Here is a 14,112-nt window from a genome sequence, read left to right on the forward strand (position 1 = left end):
TTCCCATATTAACGTTCACTTTAAAATTGATTTCAAAATAAACATTGTTATAGACATAACTTGGTCAGGTAATGCCCCAAATATTAATTTTGTTCTACCAGTTTTCTCAAGTTTACAAGTGAGCTACAAATTTATCCCTACAGATTGGTAGGGATTTTATTCTATTTATTTTATTCTATTCTATTTCAACTTGACTGATAAATAAACATGTTTTTTATGGGATAAACAGAAGTGGAAGTATCCAAATCATCTTTTTATGGGGGGAGGGAAGAATTTCATATAATCTTGGCAGATACATATTCTAACTTTAAATTGCATTTTCTAAAATGCAAAAGTTGTCCTTAAATAAGACACCACACCTCAAAAGACCCCCACCCCCTATACTCTGAACCCACAAATGGCATACAAAGATTTTTAAAATGAGTATATTTATTTTTCAGCAATAATATGCTTTAGCCAGATGAACTAAAATCTCTCCAAGAGAGAATTTGATTAATTAAAAAAAGTGATGTAAGTGCTTTGTAACTTTGCCACAGAACATCTGCTTGGAAGTCGATGTAACTGGAGAGATGACAATGGTGTCTGTGCCAGTGGAGGGTAGAAAACACAACAGGTTTCAGGAAGTAGGGAAGGCAGAATGTGGGCAGTGATCAAGAAGAGGCTCAGCTGGATGTGCTGAAACATTTTGAGCACAAGTGTGAGTAGAGAGAGATCAGCTGATCAGGGGGGCATCACTGTTCTCCAGAGTCAACAAGAGGTGATTTTTATCTCTTTTCAATCTCCCCAGAAGGAGACTTCTGACCCATCTCCGCTGTCTCTCCCTGTCAGCCTCCTGGATTTCCAGAGCCAGCAGACACATCAGGAGAGGGAGCAGTGTCCTGGCACACAGTGCTGTCGATGGCACCTGGGGCAGATCCTAGCGTCTCTACCAGGAGGCATCCAGTCACTTTTCCCAGAGGCTGCAGGGCCAGTTTCACATTTCTATCAGAATAATTGAATTAATTTCACTCAATAATTCAAAATTAATTTTTTAAAGAGATGATTTCATTTATTTTTAATTGATTTCCTCTCTCTGAAAGCTTTTTTTATAGATTACATTAAGCTAAATGAACTAATTTAAATAAATTTTCACAAAAAAGTAAAATAATCATCTCATTGATCATTTAAAAAAAACAATGTGGTCAATTTTACTTGAACACTAAACATTGATGATGATGCAATTTTTACAAGAAAGAAATTAGCCTCATCATCTTGAACACAGGTTTATTTTCACAGACAACTACTTCTAGCTCACACGAATGTATGGAAAATACGGACTCAAGGAAAATGACGCATGCTGTGAGTAAATCATCAGTTCCTCCTTAAGGCAGTGAGAGAGTTGTAGTTAGCCTTCCGAAGGGTTTAAGTCCTGGAGGTAAGATGGCCCTTCTCATTTGATATTTTATTCTCCCAGTCTAAGACTCCTCCAAAGTAGGCATCTTATCTCCCCTTTCTTCCTCTATAGTCTCTCTCCTTGTGAAACATGCAAAATTCAAGTGTTGTCATACACATGTTTAATGACAACAAACAAAAAACAAAAACAGAAACTACAACCACAGAGTGGTCTGTTTGGCTCCTAGTGATCCTAGAATCAGTAACAATCATTCTGCTTTTACCAGTCCTGTTCCATCCTGCCATCAGTAATTTGTAAAACATTTTCACATATACTACTTCATAATGATTTAATTTTTTACATCAATGCTCGTGTTGGGGGGCAGCCGTAGCTCTGTGTTCTTAGAGAGGTCTGTTGGCTTCTTTTGACTACTACGATACTTCCAGTCAAATGCATTTGTGACTTAGGAAGAGTCCAATGTGTGATACTGGAAGGTATGCATCAACACTCGTGGACTGCAGCAGGAGACATGCGTGATTTCTCCATGTAAAAAGGTTTTTGCCTACATCTCACTCTTGGTTTTGAGAGGACACAGGATGAAGATAAAAAGAGTGATCATCTGTTGGAAGAAAATTGTAAGCTGCTTATGTATTCCGTTGCCTGGAATCCTTGGGTAAAATCTTTAGGAAAAACCCTGATCTAAACTGCTCACTAAAAGTCAGCATTGTTCCCAATCACCTTTCTTAAATCTTTGCTAATTAATGACTCAATATTTGGAGAAAATGTTATTCAGCTTCAGAGTCACTAACATTAGTAATCAAATGAAGTTAACTTTGATACTGGGATTAGGATAGAAACATGCTCAAAAGTTAGGTTTCATTTTTCAGCAAGGTGTTGGAAAGTTACGTGTAGAGGAAAATTAAATTTCTTTCCAGCCAGATTGCTCTTGTGACCCTTATTTCATGGCAATCAACATGAATAATCAATAGTTTCATTTTTTGTGTGTGTGAGGAAGATTAGCCCTGAGCTAACCTCCATTGCCAATCCTCCTCTTTTGTCCTGAGGAAGATTGGCCCTGAGCTAACACCCATGCCCATCTTTCTCTATTTTGTACATGGGACGCTGCCACAGCATGGCTTGATAAGCGGTGCATAGGTCTGCACCTGGGATCTGAACCTGTGAACCCCAGGCCATGAAAACAGAGCACAGGAACTTAACCACTACGCCAGTGGACGGGCCCCTCAACAGTTTCATTTTAAAACTTTTTTTTCAAATATTAGTAAAAAAGTTGTAAATTACCGAAGGATAGAATCATAAAGATAGTTTGTGGGAGTTTTTTTTGTCATCCAAGAGCATTTTTTAATTGTGGGCCTTGGCAAGAAATAACCCCCTCTCTTCACAAAATTACGATAAAAAGGAGAGAAAAAATTTTATTTTGTGAGCTCGTGAGAGGTAGTTTGCCAGTGAAACAAAGCTGAGGTGATGAAGAGGAATATCACGAAAGATCATCTTCCAGGCAAGGCAAATGGAATTATCTCTATCCACAGAAAAAAAAAAGCACAGTTAACTTTCTAAGCAGACATATGCTATTCTGGGAAGTAAACCTAAGGTTGGCAGATAGAGGTAGTTTAAGACACCATTTTCCTTTTTATGAATAAATTTGTATTTTTCAACTTGGAGAGTCTTTGAACTCATTTCTTCGTCTTCCTGGGTTCCCAGACTTATTTCAAACATTGGTTTGGGAAGGACCAACATGACCTGTCGCTAAAATAGGAAATTAAAAGCAAATAGCTGTCACTAACTTGGTGGTCAGAAAGTGATTTAAAAGATTAAACAATAATTCTTCTGTTGAACTGAGGTCTCTATAATTTTTTTCTCCAGGTAACACTACATTTGGTTAAGGAAATAACGACTTAAATAAACAAATGAACAAATGGAACCCCCAGCTCCTCACCATGTTCCCCCACCCAGCATTAGGACATCTGGGGGACGATGCTTGCAAGCTCCCGACTGGACCAGACAGAGTCAGAGCCTCAGTACTGCGGGATGGGAGGAACAGTGTGTAATGAGGCACCAGTGCCCAGTGAAGAAAGGGGAAAGATGAAAAAGAATAAGAATTAGCCCCTGGTGCTGCAGAACTCAGGAGACCCACAAAGGCTAATTTCAAATGGCTGGAGCTCTCACATCTTGGGCATGAACTTGCTTCTTGATGCACTCGTAACTCCCATTAATGTTAATGCTGCCAAGCCCACCGAGAAGAGAATAGAGCCCCTTAGTTTGCTTTCATCAATTCACTTCCTTCTTTTTTTTTGTGGGGGAGAAAAGATCTGGTTCCCTTTATGAATTAAGACAGGAACCTATGATAATGTACAAACATATTTGGGTTGAAAAAGAAAAAGAGAATAACCCATGAGCCATAAATCTTATTCAAAGTACATAGAGGAGATGGCAGCTCATGGAATGCAGTAACAAACACCCTCAAAGTCTATCCAGTGGTCTTTCATAAGGACGAATTCAGGAAATCAGAGACATTTTTGTTCTTGGTACCATTCATGCAAGCCCTCCCCCCCCGCAAAACATCCACGTCAGAGAGCTGTTAATGTCTCTCTGGTAAATCTTTGGTCAATACTACCAGTAATTTTTTTACAAAGAGGGAAAATAGGGCAAAAAAACTTAACTTTTCTTTTAATGATTAGAATAATTCAATGAAAGAATGAAGAGGATTAGCTTCTAAGCAGGGAAAGTTTAGTGGTGAAATGAAACTGAACAGATGTAAGCTTCCAGGAGATGGATGCTGCAAAGATAAACAACATCTCTAAAACATTCATCCTGTAGTCTCAGAAGAGATTCAATTAATCCAGGGTGGACCCTGCGGGATGATATGGGTGTGGATCTTGAGGACTTTTTCTTTAGTTCCATATGTGGTCTATGTTTGGTTAATTCCAGTTAAGGTCTTGGTGACGTGGGTGACCGAGTATAGGCGTGCAGTGGACATGACTAGGGGGATGCAACATCTGTAGCAGAATCATTATCCTTTCAATAGGTCTCTAAGCTGGGCTCCCATCAACTCACTCCCCTAAAACTTACTTTGAACACAGGTGGGAAGTCTGAGCCTCATTACACCGGTCTGCAATAGTCTCTTCAGTTCTGAACTGAGGAACACATTTTTCGGTGACAGCTTTCACACTTAAACATTAACTCCTTCTTCTAGAGTCAGAAGCTGTCAATCTTTTATTCACTATATTTTTTATTAAGGATAAAAACTAAAAGCCACATGTTTGAGTATTTTGAGTCTACATTTCAGAAACTTGTCCCCATATCTACAAACTCTTTAAAACTGCCATTTTATGTCTGTTCTTCAATATTTTAAAACTCCATATTGCCTAATACTGGAATGAATACACACATACACATCGCTCCGATAAAATAATGCAAAGTTCTACCTAAATGAAAGAGACAGAAAAAAATTTGAGGCTAGAGAGTAGAGTGCAGTCAAATGTCTATTATGTAACAGGAACCTAATAGATTTTCTAAAAAATGTTAGAAATAGCCTATTGAGAATGTTATCTAAAATGTTCAATTGTTCAAATTTCTTGACATATTTCTGAATCATCAGTGAGTTAACCATTAGATATTCTTAACAACCTTATTAGAAGTATAACTGACAGACGATAAACTGCATATATTTAAAGTATCCAACTTGACAACTTTTGATACATGTATATACCTGTGAAACCTTCACACAATCAAATAATGAACAAATATATGCATCACCTCCAAAAGTCTCCTTGTGCCCTTTTAATATATCTCTTTCACCTCTCCTCGACCACCGACTCCCATCCACAAAGCAACTACTGATCCTTCTGTCACTACACACTAATTTGCATTTTCTAGAATTTTATATAAATGGAATCCTAATATATACTCTTTTTTGTTTGGCTTATTTCACCTAGCGTAATTATTTTGAGATTGATTCACGTTGTAATGTGCATCAAAATATATTCCTTACTTTTGCTGAGTAGTGGTATCTTATTTTATGGATATACCATATTCACCTGGTGATGGACATTTTGACCATTTCAGTTTTTGACTATTACAAATAAAGCTTCTATGAACATTCATGTATAAATCTTTGTGCGGACATATGCTTTCATTTCTCTTGGCTAAATACCCAGGAGTGGAATGGCTGGGTCATATGATATGTATATGGTTAACCTTTTAAGAAATTTCTAAATTATTTCTCTAAAGCGGTTGTATCATTTTTATATTCCCATTAACAGCGTATGACAGTTCTACTTCCACCAAATCCTGGCCAATCTTAGTCATTCTAACAGGTATGTAGTGGGATCTCATTGTGGTTTTAGTTTGCATTTCCTTAATGTCTAATGATATCGAACATCTTCTTAGTGCTTCATTGCCATCCATGCATCTTCTTTGATGAAATTGTTGTTCAAATGTCTTGCCAATTTTTAATTGGGTTGTTTGTTTTCTTATTATTGAGTTTTGAGAATTCGTTATATATTCAGGATAAAAGTCTTTTCTCAGATATATGATTTACAAATATTTTCTTGCAGTCTGTTGCTGGTCTTTTCATTCACTTTAACACAGACTTTCAAACAGCAAGAGTTTTTAATTTCAATGCAGTCCAATTCATCAATGTGTTCTTTTTCAGATAGTGCTTTGGTGTCATATTTAAGACATTTTGGCCTACCTCAAGGTCCCAAAAGTTTTCTCATATATTTTCTTATAGAAGCTTTATAGTTTTAGGTTTTACATTTAGGTCTATGATCCAGTTTGAGTTAATTTCTTTAATATGGTAAGAGGTATGGATCAAAATTTTTTTTTGCATATGAGTATCCAATTGTTTCAGCACTCCTTGTTGAAATGACATTTCCTCTACTGAATTACCTCTGTACCTTTGTTGAAAGTCAGTTGTCTATAAATGTGTGGCTCCACTCCATTGATATATTTGTCTAACATTCTGCCAATACCACACTGTCTTGATTGCTGTAGATTTATAATAATTCTTGAAATTAGGTAATATCAGTCCTCCAACTTTGTTTTTCATTTTCAAAGTTTTTTTGGATATTCTAGGTACTTGCATTTCCATATGAATTTTACAATCATATTGTCATTTTGTACAAAAACATCTGCTGGAATTTTTATTGAGATTGTATTAAAACTATAGATGAATTTGGCGAGAAATAACCTCTGAATATTACTGAGTTGTCTGACCTATAAAAATGGTATGTCTCTCCATTTATTTAGGTCTTCTTTAACTTCTCTTAGTAATGTTTTGTAGTTTTTAATGTACACGTTTTTCATATCTTTTGTCAGATTTATTCCTACCTATTTAATTAACTAAGAATGCCATTGTAAATGGTACTTGCTTACTAACTTCAGTTTCTGATTGTTTGTTACATATATAGGAATATAGAAATACAAATGATTTTTGTATATTGATCTTATACAAATTCACTTAGTTCTAATAGTCTTTTATAGATTCAATCACATTTTCTATGTTGATGATCATGTTGTAGGTGAATAAAGACAGTTTTACTTTTTTCCCCCTCATTCCGGAAAACTATTATTTCTTTTTCTTGCCTTTCTGCACTAGCTAGAATGTCTAGGCCAATGTTAAATTGAAGAGGTGAGAGTGGACATCCTTGTTTGTTTTTGATATTAAGGCCAGAGCACTCAGTTTTTCACCATTAAGTATGATGTTAGTTATAGGTTTTTTATAGATGTTCCTTATCAATTTGAGGAAGTTCTATTTTATTTCTACTTGACTGAGAGTTTTCATTGGTTTTCTCAAAGAACAAGCTTTTTGTTTCATTACTTTTCTCTATTTGTTTCTATTTCATTGATTTCCACTTTGATCTTTATTAGTTCCTTTCTTCTGCTTATTTGGATTTTTTAAAATTTTGGATTTAGTCTTTTTCTAGCTTCTTAAGATAGAAACTGATGTCACTGATTTGAGATTTTTCTTAATTTCTAATATAGGCATTTAGTGCTATAAATGTCCCCCTAACTACTGCTTTAGTGGTATCCTGCAAATTCTGATATGCTGTATTTTCCTTTTTATTTCACTCCTAATACATTTTAATTTTCCTTTTGATATCTTCTTTGAACCATGAGTTATTTTGAAGTGTGTTATTTAGTTTCCAAATATTTGGGGCTTTTCTAAAGGTCTTGTTGTCAAATTCTAATTTAACTCTCTCGTGGTCAGAGAACATATTTTGTAAGATTTAAATATTTTAGTGCTCGCTTTGGCAGCACGTATACTAAAATTGGAACGATACAGAGAAGATTAGCATGGCCCCTGCGCAAGGATGACACGCAAATCAAAAAATTAAAAAAAAAAAAAAAAGAAAATTTGGATACAGAAACACATGCACACAGGGAGAATACCATGTGAAGATTGGAATTATGCTGCCACAAGCCATGGAATTACCAGAAGCTAGGAGAAAGGCCTGGAACAGATCCTTCCCTAGTGCCTTCAGAAGGAGCATGGCCCTGATGACATCTTGATCTTGGATTTCTGGCCTCCACAACTCTGAGACAATACAGTTCTGTTGTTTAAGCCAGTCAGTTTGTGATACTTTGTTATGGCTGCCCTAGAAAACCAATACAGGGCTGTAACTTAGGAATCCATACTTTTCGTGGTCATCCCCTGGAGCACTCTGTATTGAAAGTTCTATATTGCATGATTTTAAAAAGAAGTTATGAGGGAATTGTCTAAGCCACATCCCTGGAGGACTTTAGTCCAGAAAGGGAAATTAAAGAGTCACTCAGACTAATAAATATACTGAGCATTTTGGCCTAGGACATCTGCAAAAAAAAAAAAAAAAAAAAAAAAAAATTTAAAATTTATTGAGATTTGTTTTATGGCCCTGAATATGATGTATTTTTGTAAATGTTTTATGTGTTCTTGAAAAGAATGTGTATTCTGCTATTGTTGGGTGGAGTTTTTTTGTTTTCATTTTTGTTCAATTTGGTCAAGTTGGCTGATAATGTTGTTTAAATTTTGTATATCATTACTGATATTCTGTTTATGAGAAAGGGGTATCAACAGATCTAACTGTAATGTGGATTTACGTATTTCTCCTTGCATTTCTACAATTTTTGCTTCATATATTTTGAGACTTTGTAATTAAGTTTATAAGTATTTGGGATTGTTATGTCCTCTTATGAAATGATCCCTTTTTCATTATGAAAGGATCATTATCCATGGTTATATTCTTTGTTCTGAAATCTATTTTGTCTAATATTAACATAGCCACTGTCTTTTTATTAGTGTTATCATGGTCTATCTTTTTCCATATTTTTACTTTTAATCTATTTTGTCTTTATATTTGAAGTGTGTTTCTTCCAGGCAGCATATAGTTGGGTTTCGATTTTTTTTTTTAATCCAATCTGACAATAGAGATTTTACCCTTTTTAATTTGGGTATTTATACTACTTACATTTAATGTGATAATTGATATGGCTGAGTTTAAATCCATCATCTTGCCATTTGTTTTCTATTTGTCACATCTATTCTTTGTCCTTTTTTCCTCTTGTTTTGCCTTCTTTTGGATTAACTGAATTTTTTTTATGATTCTATTTTACGTCCTTTGTTAACTTATTAGCTGTAATTCTTTGTTATTTTTGTAGTTGTTTTAGGGTTTATAGTACACATCTTTAACTTATCAAGTCTCCCTTCAAGTGATAGTATACCAGTTCATGTAAAAGAGCCTCACAATAGTATATTTCTTTTCTCCTCTCCTGAACTTTGTGCTAGTTTTTCACGCATTTTATTTTTATATATGCTATAAATCCCACACTGCTAGAAAGATAACACGACTGGAGCCATTTTAAAAAAGAGCTGGAGCAGCCATTCCAGAGGAACTGCCTTGCTCGTCCTGTTCCTTGAATCTTGGACTAGGCCAAACCTTTGGACTGAGACAAAATGGCAGTTGTTTTGCAAGCAATTGTTTGAGAAGTCAGCAGGATAATGGACATCCTTATCAGAAAGACTGAGGACTGTGGACTTTCTAAAGACAGAATCAACAGTCATTTAATGTTTAGCCAAAACTTGCTTCTGCCTCCAACTCCAATTAAAATTCTTTGTAATACAACCTCCCTTCTTTGCCTGCAAAAGCCCCCGACTCTTACTCCCTATTTAGGTTTCTACCTGAATCTGTGCTACCCAAGTTGCAACTCTTTGATCCCAGATAAACACTTTGCCTTTTAAACTGGTTTCTGTTTTTGTAGGTTGATACTACATTGCTATTATTTTTGTTCAAACAGTCCACTTTCTTTTAAAGAGATTTAAATATTAAGAAAAAATCTTATATATTTACTCACGTTGCCATTTCTGGTGCTCTTCATTCTTTTGTGAATATTTACATCTGGTATCATTTCACTGGGTATAGAATTCTAGGTTGACAATTTTTTCCCCCAATATTTTGAAGATGTTGCTTCACAGCTTCCAATGAGAAATCCGCTTTCATCTCTATATTTATTCTTCCGTATGTAAGGCCTTTTTTCTTTGGCTGCTTTCTCTGGCTGTTTGTCACTGGTTTTGAGCAACTGAATTCTAATATGACTTGGTGTAGTTTTCTTTATGCTTTTGTGACTGGGCTTTATGGGCTTCTTGGATGAGGGTTTATAGTTTTCAACAAATTTAGAAATTTTCAGCCATTATTTCTTTGAATATTTTCCATTCTCCACTCTCTCCTCTCCTTCAGGGACTTCCGTGTATATTAGGCTGCTTCAAGTTGTGCCCCAGCTTAGTGATTCTGTGTTCATTTATAACAACCTCTTTTCTCTCTGTTTTTCATTTTAGAGAGTTTCTATTGCTGTTTTCAGATTCATAATATTTTCTTTTGCAATGTCTAATTTACTGTTAATCTCACCCACATTGCAGTTTTAATAGGTAGAAGTTAAATTTGGGTTTCTTTTATATCTTTCATGTCTCTACTAACTTTTTGAATGATAGAATACAGTCATAACAACCATTTTAATGTCCTTGCCTACTAATTCTAACATCTGTGTCGGTTCTAGTAAGTTTTGATCACTTGATTTACTTGTTTATTATGGACTGTATTTTCCTGCTTCTTTCCAGTCTGGTATTTTTGATTGCATGTGACATTGTGAATTTTACATTGTTGGGTCATGGATATTCTTGTATTCCTATAAATATTATTGACATTTGTTCTGGGATGCAGTTAAGTCACTTGGAAAGAGTTTGATCCTTTTGGGTCTTGCTTTGAAGACTTATTAGGTAGGATTGGAACAATGCTCAGACTGGGGCTAATTATTCCCCACTACTGAATCAAGTCCCTTCTGTATACTCTACCCAGTGCTATGGGAGTCTTGATGGTTTCCAGTCTGGCTAGTGGAAACAAGCACTGTTTTCAGCTTTACTTGAGTGCTGGGCACTATTACTTCTAATTCTTTCAGATGGTTCTTACTCCATCCTTGCTTGGTTTCTTAACATGCATACAACTGATCAGTGTTCAGCTCAGGAATTAAGAGTGACCTTCTACAAATTCCTGGAGTTCTCTCTCTGTGTAGCTCTCTCATCTCTGGTTCTCTGCCCTGTGAATTCTAGTCACCTAGGTCTCCACACACTCGCAGCTCTGTTTCCTCAACTCTGGGAGTCCTCCAGGCTCTTCCAGGGACCTGATCCCTGTAAGCTGGAGCAATTGTTGGACTTACTTTTATTTCCTGTCTCTCATAAATCACTGTCCTTCACTGCCTGATCTCCAGTAAGATGAAAAGCAATATTTTATATCTTTGTCTCTTTTTCTGGTTTTTCAAGTAGAAAGGTAAATCTAGACCCTGTTACTCTTGGTTAAAAGCAGAAGTCCCCATGCTTACTGTAAATGTGACAAGAGCAAACTTTCCTTTTGTTTAAGGGAAAATTTGCTTCTTACAGACATCTATGAGGATCAAAATATGGTGAATATTTTTTAAACAAAATATTAAGTCTAAGAAAAAGCTGTAGTATTTTAGCACACATATTAAACTGGTCCCAGAGAAGATGCCCTTGGTTTGGTATCTCAGACTATACCTGTATGTTTTTGGCAAATAAACCAATGGAATAACTGCCATTAAGAGCCCTGGATGTCTTTATTTGTTCCCTCAAATTAAGGAGATCAAATTAAATGTGATCTTCATCTCTAAGCTGGTTTTCCAGTTTGAAATAATTCTGGGACCACCTCTTTCCTATTTTGGTTTTAAAGTTGAACGAAAAAATGGTTTTCCAAAAATACACGACAATTCATTTTGCAAAGCTGAATTCTAAGCCATGGAAACTAACATTGAATCACGGGCTATGTTCAAAATTGCATTCATCAAACTAAGGTTGGATTTGCCAACCTGGGGCACTGCCTGATTGTCATTTCCAGGAAAATGATGTGAGAAAATACTTTGAAGATGGAAAATAATTATCGTCCCTCAACAACTTCAAAGGTAGTTCTAGAAAACGAAAATGAATCCATTTCTCCTGACTCCAGGACCATATTATCGACTGTGAACTTGTTTCACAACATAAATTCAGAGTGGATAGTCTGTTTCTCTGAACCAGATCCATACAGTGAGAAAAAAAGTATTCACTTCTCTCTTTGGGTGCCAGCCAACCAGGCCAAGAGAGGGGTAGAAGCATAGTATTCTTCTGTTCTTTTCTGTTCCTGTTAGAACCCTCTGAAAAAGTTAGAGCTTACCCCAGAACACAGTGCTCATGGCCTCAGCTCTCCTATCTTTCAAGGTCCAGCTAAAATCATATCACTGCCCATGAAGCTTTTCCCAGAAAGATCAACTGCTATTGCTCCTTTCCTACCTGTGTAATAGTTTAAATGGTCTAACTCAAAAGTATACATTTTAGTGTTTAATCTTATACTGTTTGGAATTGTTCTTTAATTGTTCTTGTGCTTATATTTAATGTCTTAACAACGGACTAGTGAGCTACTTTGGGACAGAGACTATGAATTATTTTTCTTTACATTTCTTGTTGTGTCTAATAAATAGTCACCACTTCTTCTGTCATCCTTAACTAGTCATTATTTATATAACTATGGGCAAGTCGACTTAACTCTCTTTAGTCCATAGTTTTTTAATCTATACAATTTGGAGGTCAGCTTAGCTACTTTACATGGTTCTTTATGACACAGAAATTTACAGTGCTATTGATTCCATATAAAATTCCACTCAGTCAGTCTACTTTGTTGATCCCAAATCTATGCTAAGCACCAATGATAGGTGCTATATAACCAAAGATGATTAAGACAGAGAAGTCATAATTGAGGGGGTGGGGAACTGGTTAAGGGGCAGAGAAATGCAGATCTAAAAAAATCTAGCATAGGTGGATAAAATACAGTAAGGGAATATTTACTCGGCTTTGAAGCAGATTTACAAATTCCATTGCAATTTGACCTTGATGGAGTGGAGCTTGATTTGGTTATTTAACAAGGATGGTCATAAAGTCAGCTAAGGACACTGGTCAGATAATTCTTCCAAAAATTTAACATTTAGTTATTCTGTGGATAATATGACCCTCCACAGAAGAAATGTTCCATGAAAATATTCAGAATGGTTCTTTTAATCACCAAAAAAGGAACATAAACATCCAGATTTGCTCTGTGCAAATATCTAGGAGGAGATATGACAGTTACGGGGAAATTCTAGTCCCTGGGCTGGGTGTCATATGAGACAAGACCTCACAGGGTAATGGACCTTATTATTTAACCTTCTGAAAAGCTATCAGTATCCAGATATTCTAGACTTCCTCAGTGTTATCAATGCTTTCCTCATAGAGTCTGAACTATATTTTTCATTAATCATCACTCTTCAATGGCCAACAAAAGGCCTTCTTGTGTTGCCCCTGTGTCCTTTATGAGTTCCACAAATAACTAATTAACCTCCTCTACACAAGTCAGCATGTAAACAGAACAAAGCCTCTGTGAACAAGCTTCACAGATCTCAGTCAAGATCTCCTGAGCAAGCTCCACAAAGCTTCCTCTTTCCTCACAGAGTTCTCTCCAGAATTAAATGCTTATTGACTTCACGCTAATATCCGTTTAGTAATCTGCCGTTTTTGTTTGTTTTAATACAGCACTCAGTTTTACAGTAGAAGGGAATTATGCAGTTTAGAAGTATGAATATTAAAAAAGGATTTAATTAAATCTGTTGCCTGAAACCTCTGTCTAAAGCTATAATGACAAATTTAGTCCATATTTATTATGGTGCACAGGGGACCTTAACCAGATCATTAGTTTATATGCCTTACTCAGTAGTGAAGTTCTAAAACTTTACATTTTGCATATTATTACATTATTCATTTTTCCAACTAGGCATAAAATACGACTTCCCATGAGTACAATACCTAATTCTTCAAAATATACAAAGATAGCAATAAAATGATTAAATTACAACTCTTACATCTGTTCTTCTTGTCTGATTATAAATTAAAATGTTTTAAAACAGGAGCAAACAATTCAGGTAACAAATGGATTTAAACTGTTCAACTTCTCATAGATTGGGGAACAAATAAATACAGACATATAAACATAGACAGACACACGGACTTGCAAAAATATGGAAAGGTGCCCACTTAAGACTGGGCTTATTCTCACTTTCCATGGCTTCCAGTGCCTGCTAAAAACATTTATCTAATAAGAGATTGCAGTAAGTTAAATGTTGTCTTCTGTTGATGACATAAAGTTTGAACTAGCCAATGGAGGTGCCAATGTCTG

The 14,112-nt window shown here is 35.7% G+C and overlaps 1 protein-coding gene and 1 non-coding gene across 2 annotated transcripts in view; one reads left to right on the plus strand and one right to left on the minus strand.

Annotated features, from left to right (window-relative positions):
- The window catches only part of NPAS3 (neuronal PAS domain protein 3), a gene marked incomplete at its 5' end in the record, with an annotated part of 740,467 nt that overhangs the window by 194,161 nt on the left and 532,194 nt on the right, over positions 1-14,112 (minus strand). The window lies entirely within an intron of this gene.
- LOC131406693 (U6 spliceosomal RNA) lies at positions 7,633-7,739 on the plus strand. Its single transcript, XR_009220319.1, has one exon. It is a non-coding gene; the product is annotated as a U6 spliceosomal RNA (small nuclear RNA).

The sequence above is a fragment of the Diceros bicornis genome, chromosome 5 (assembly GCF_020826845.1).
Source record: "Diceros bicornis minor isolate mBicDic1 chromosome 5, mDicBic1.mat.cur, whole genome shotgun sequence".
Classification (NCBI taxonomy): domain Eukaryota; kingdom Metazoa; phylum Chordata; class Mammalia; order Perissodactyla; family Rhinocerotidae; genus Diceros; species Diceros bicornis.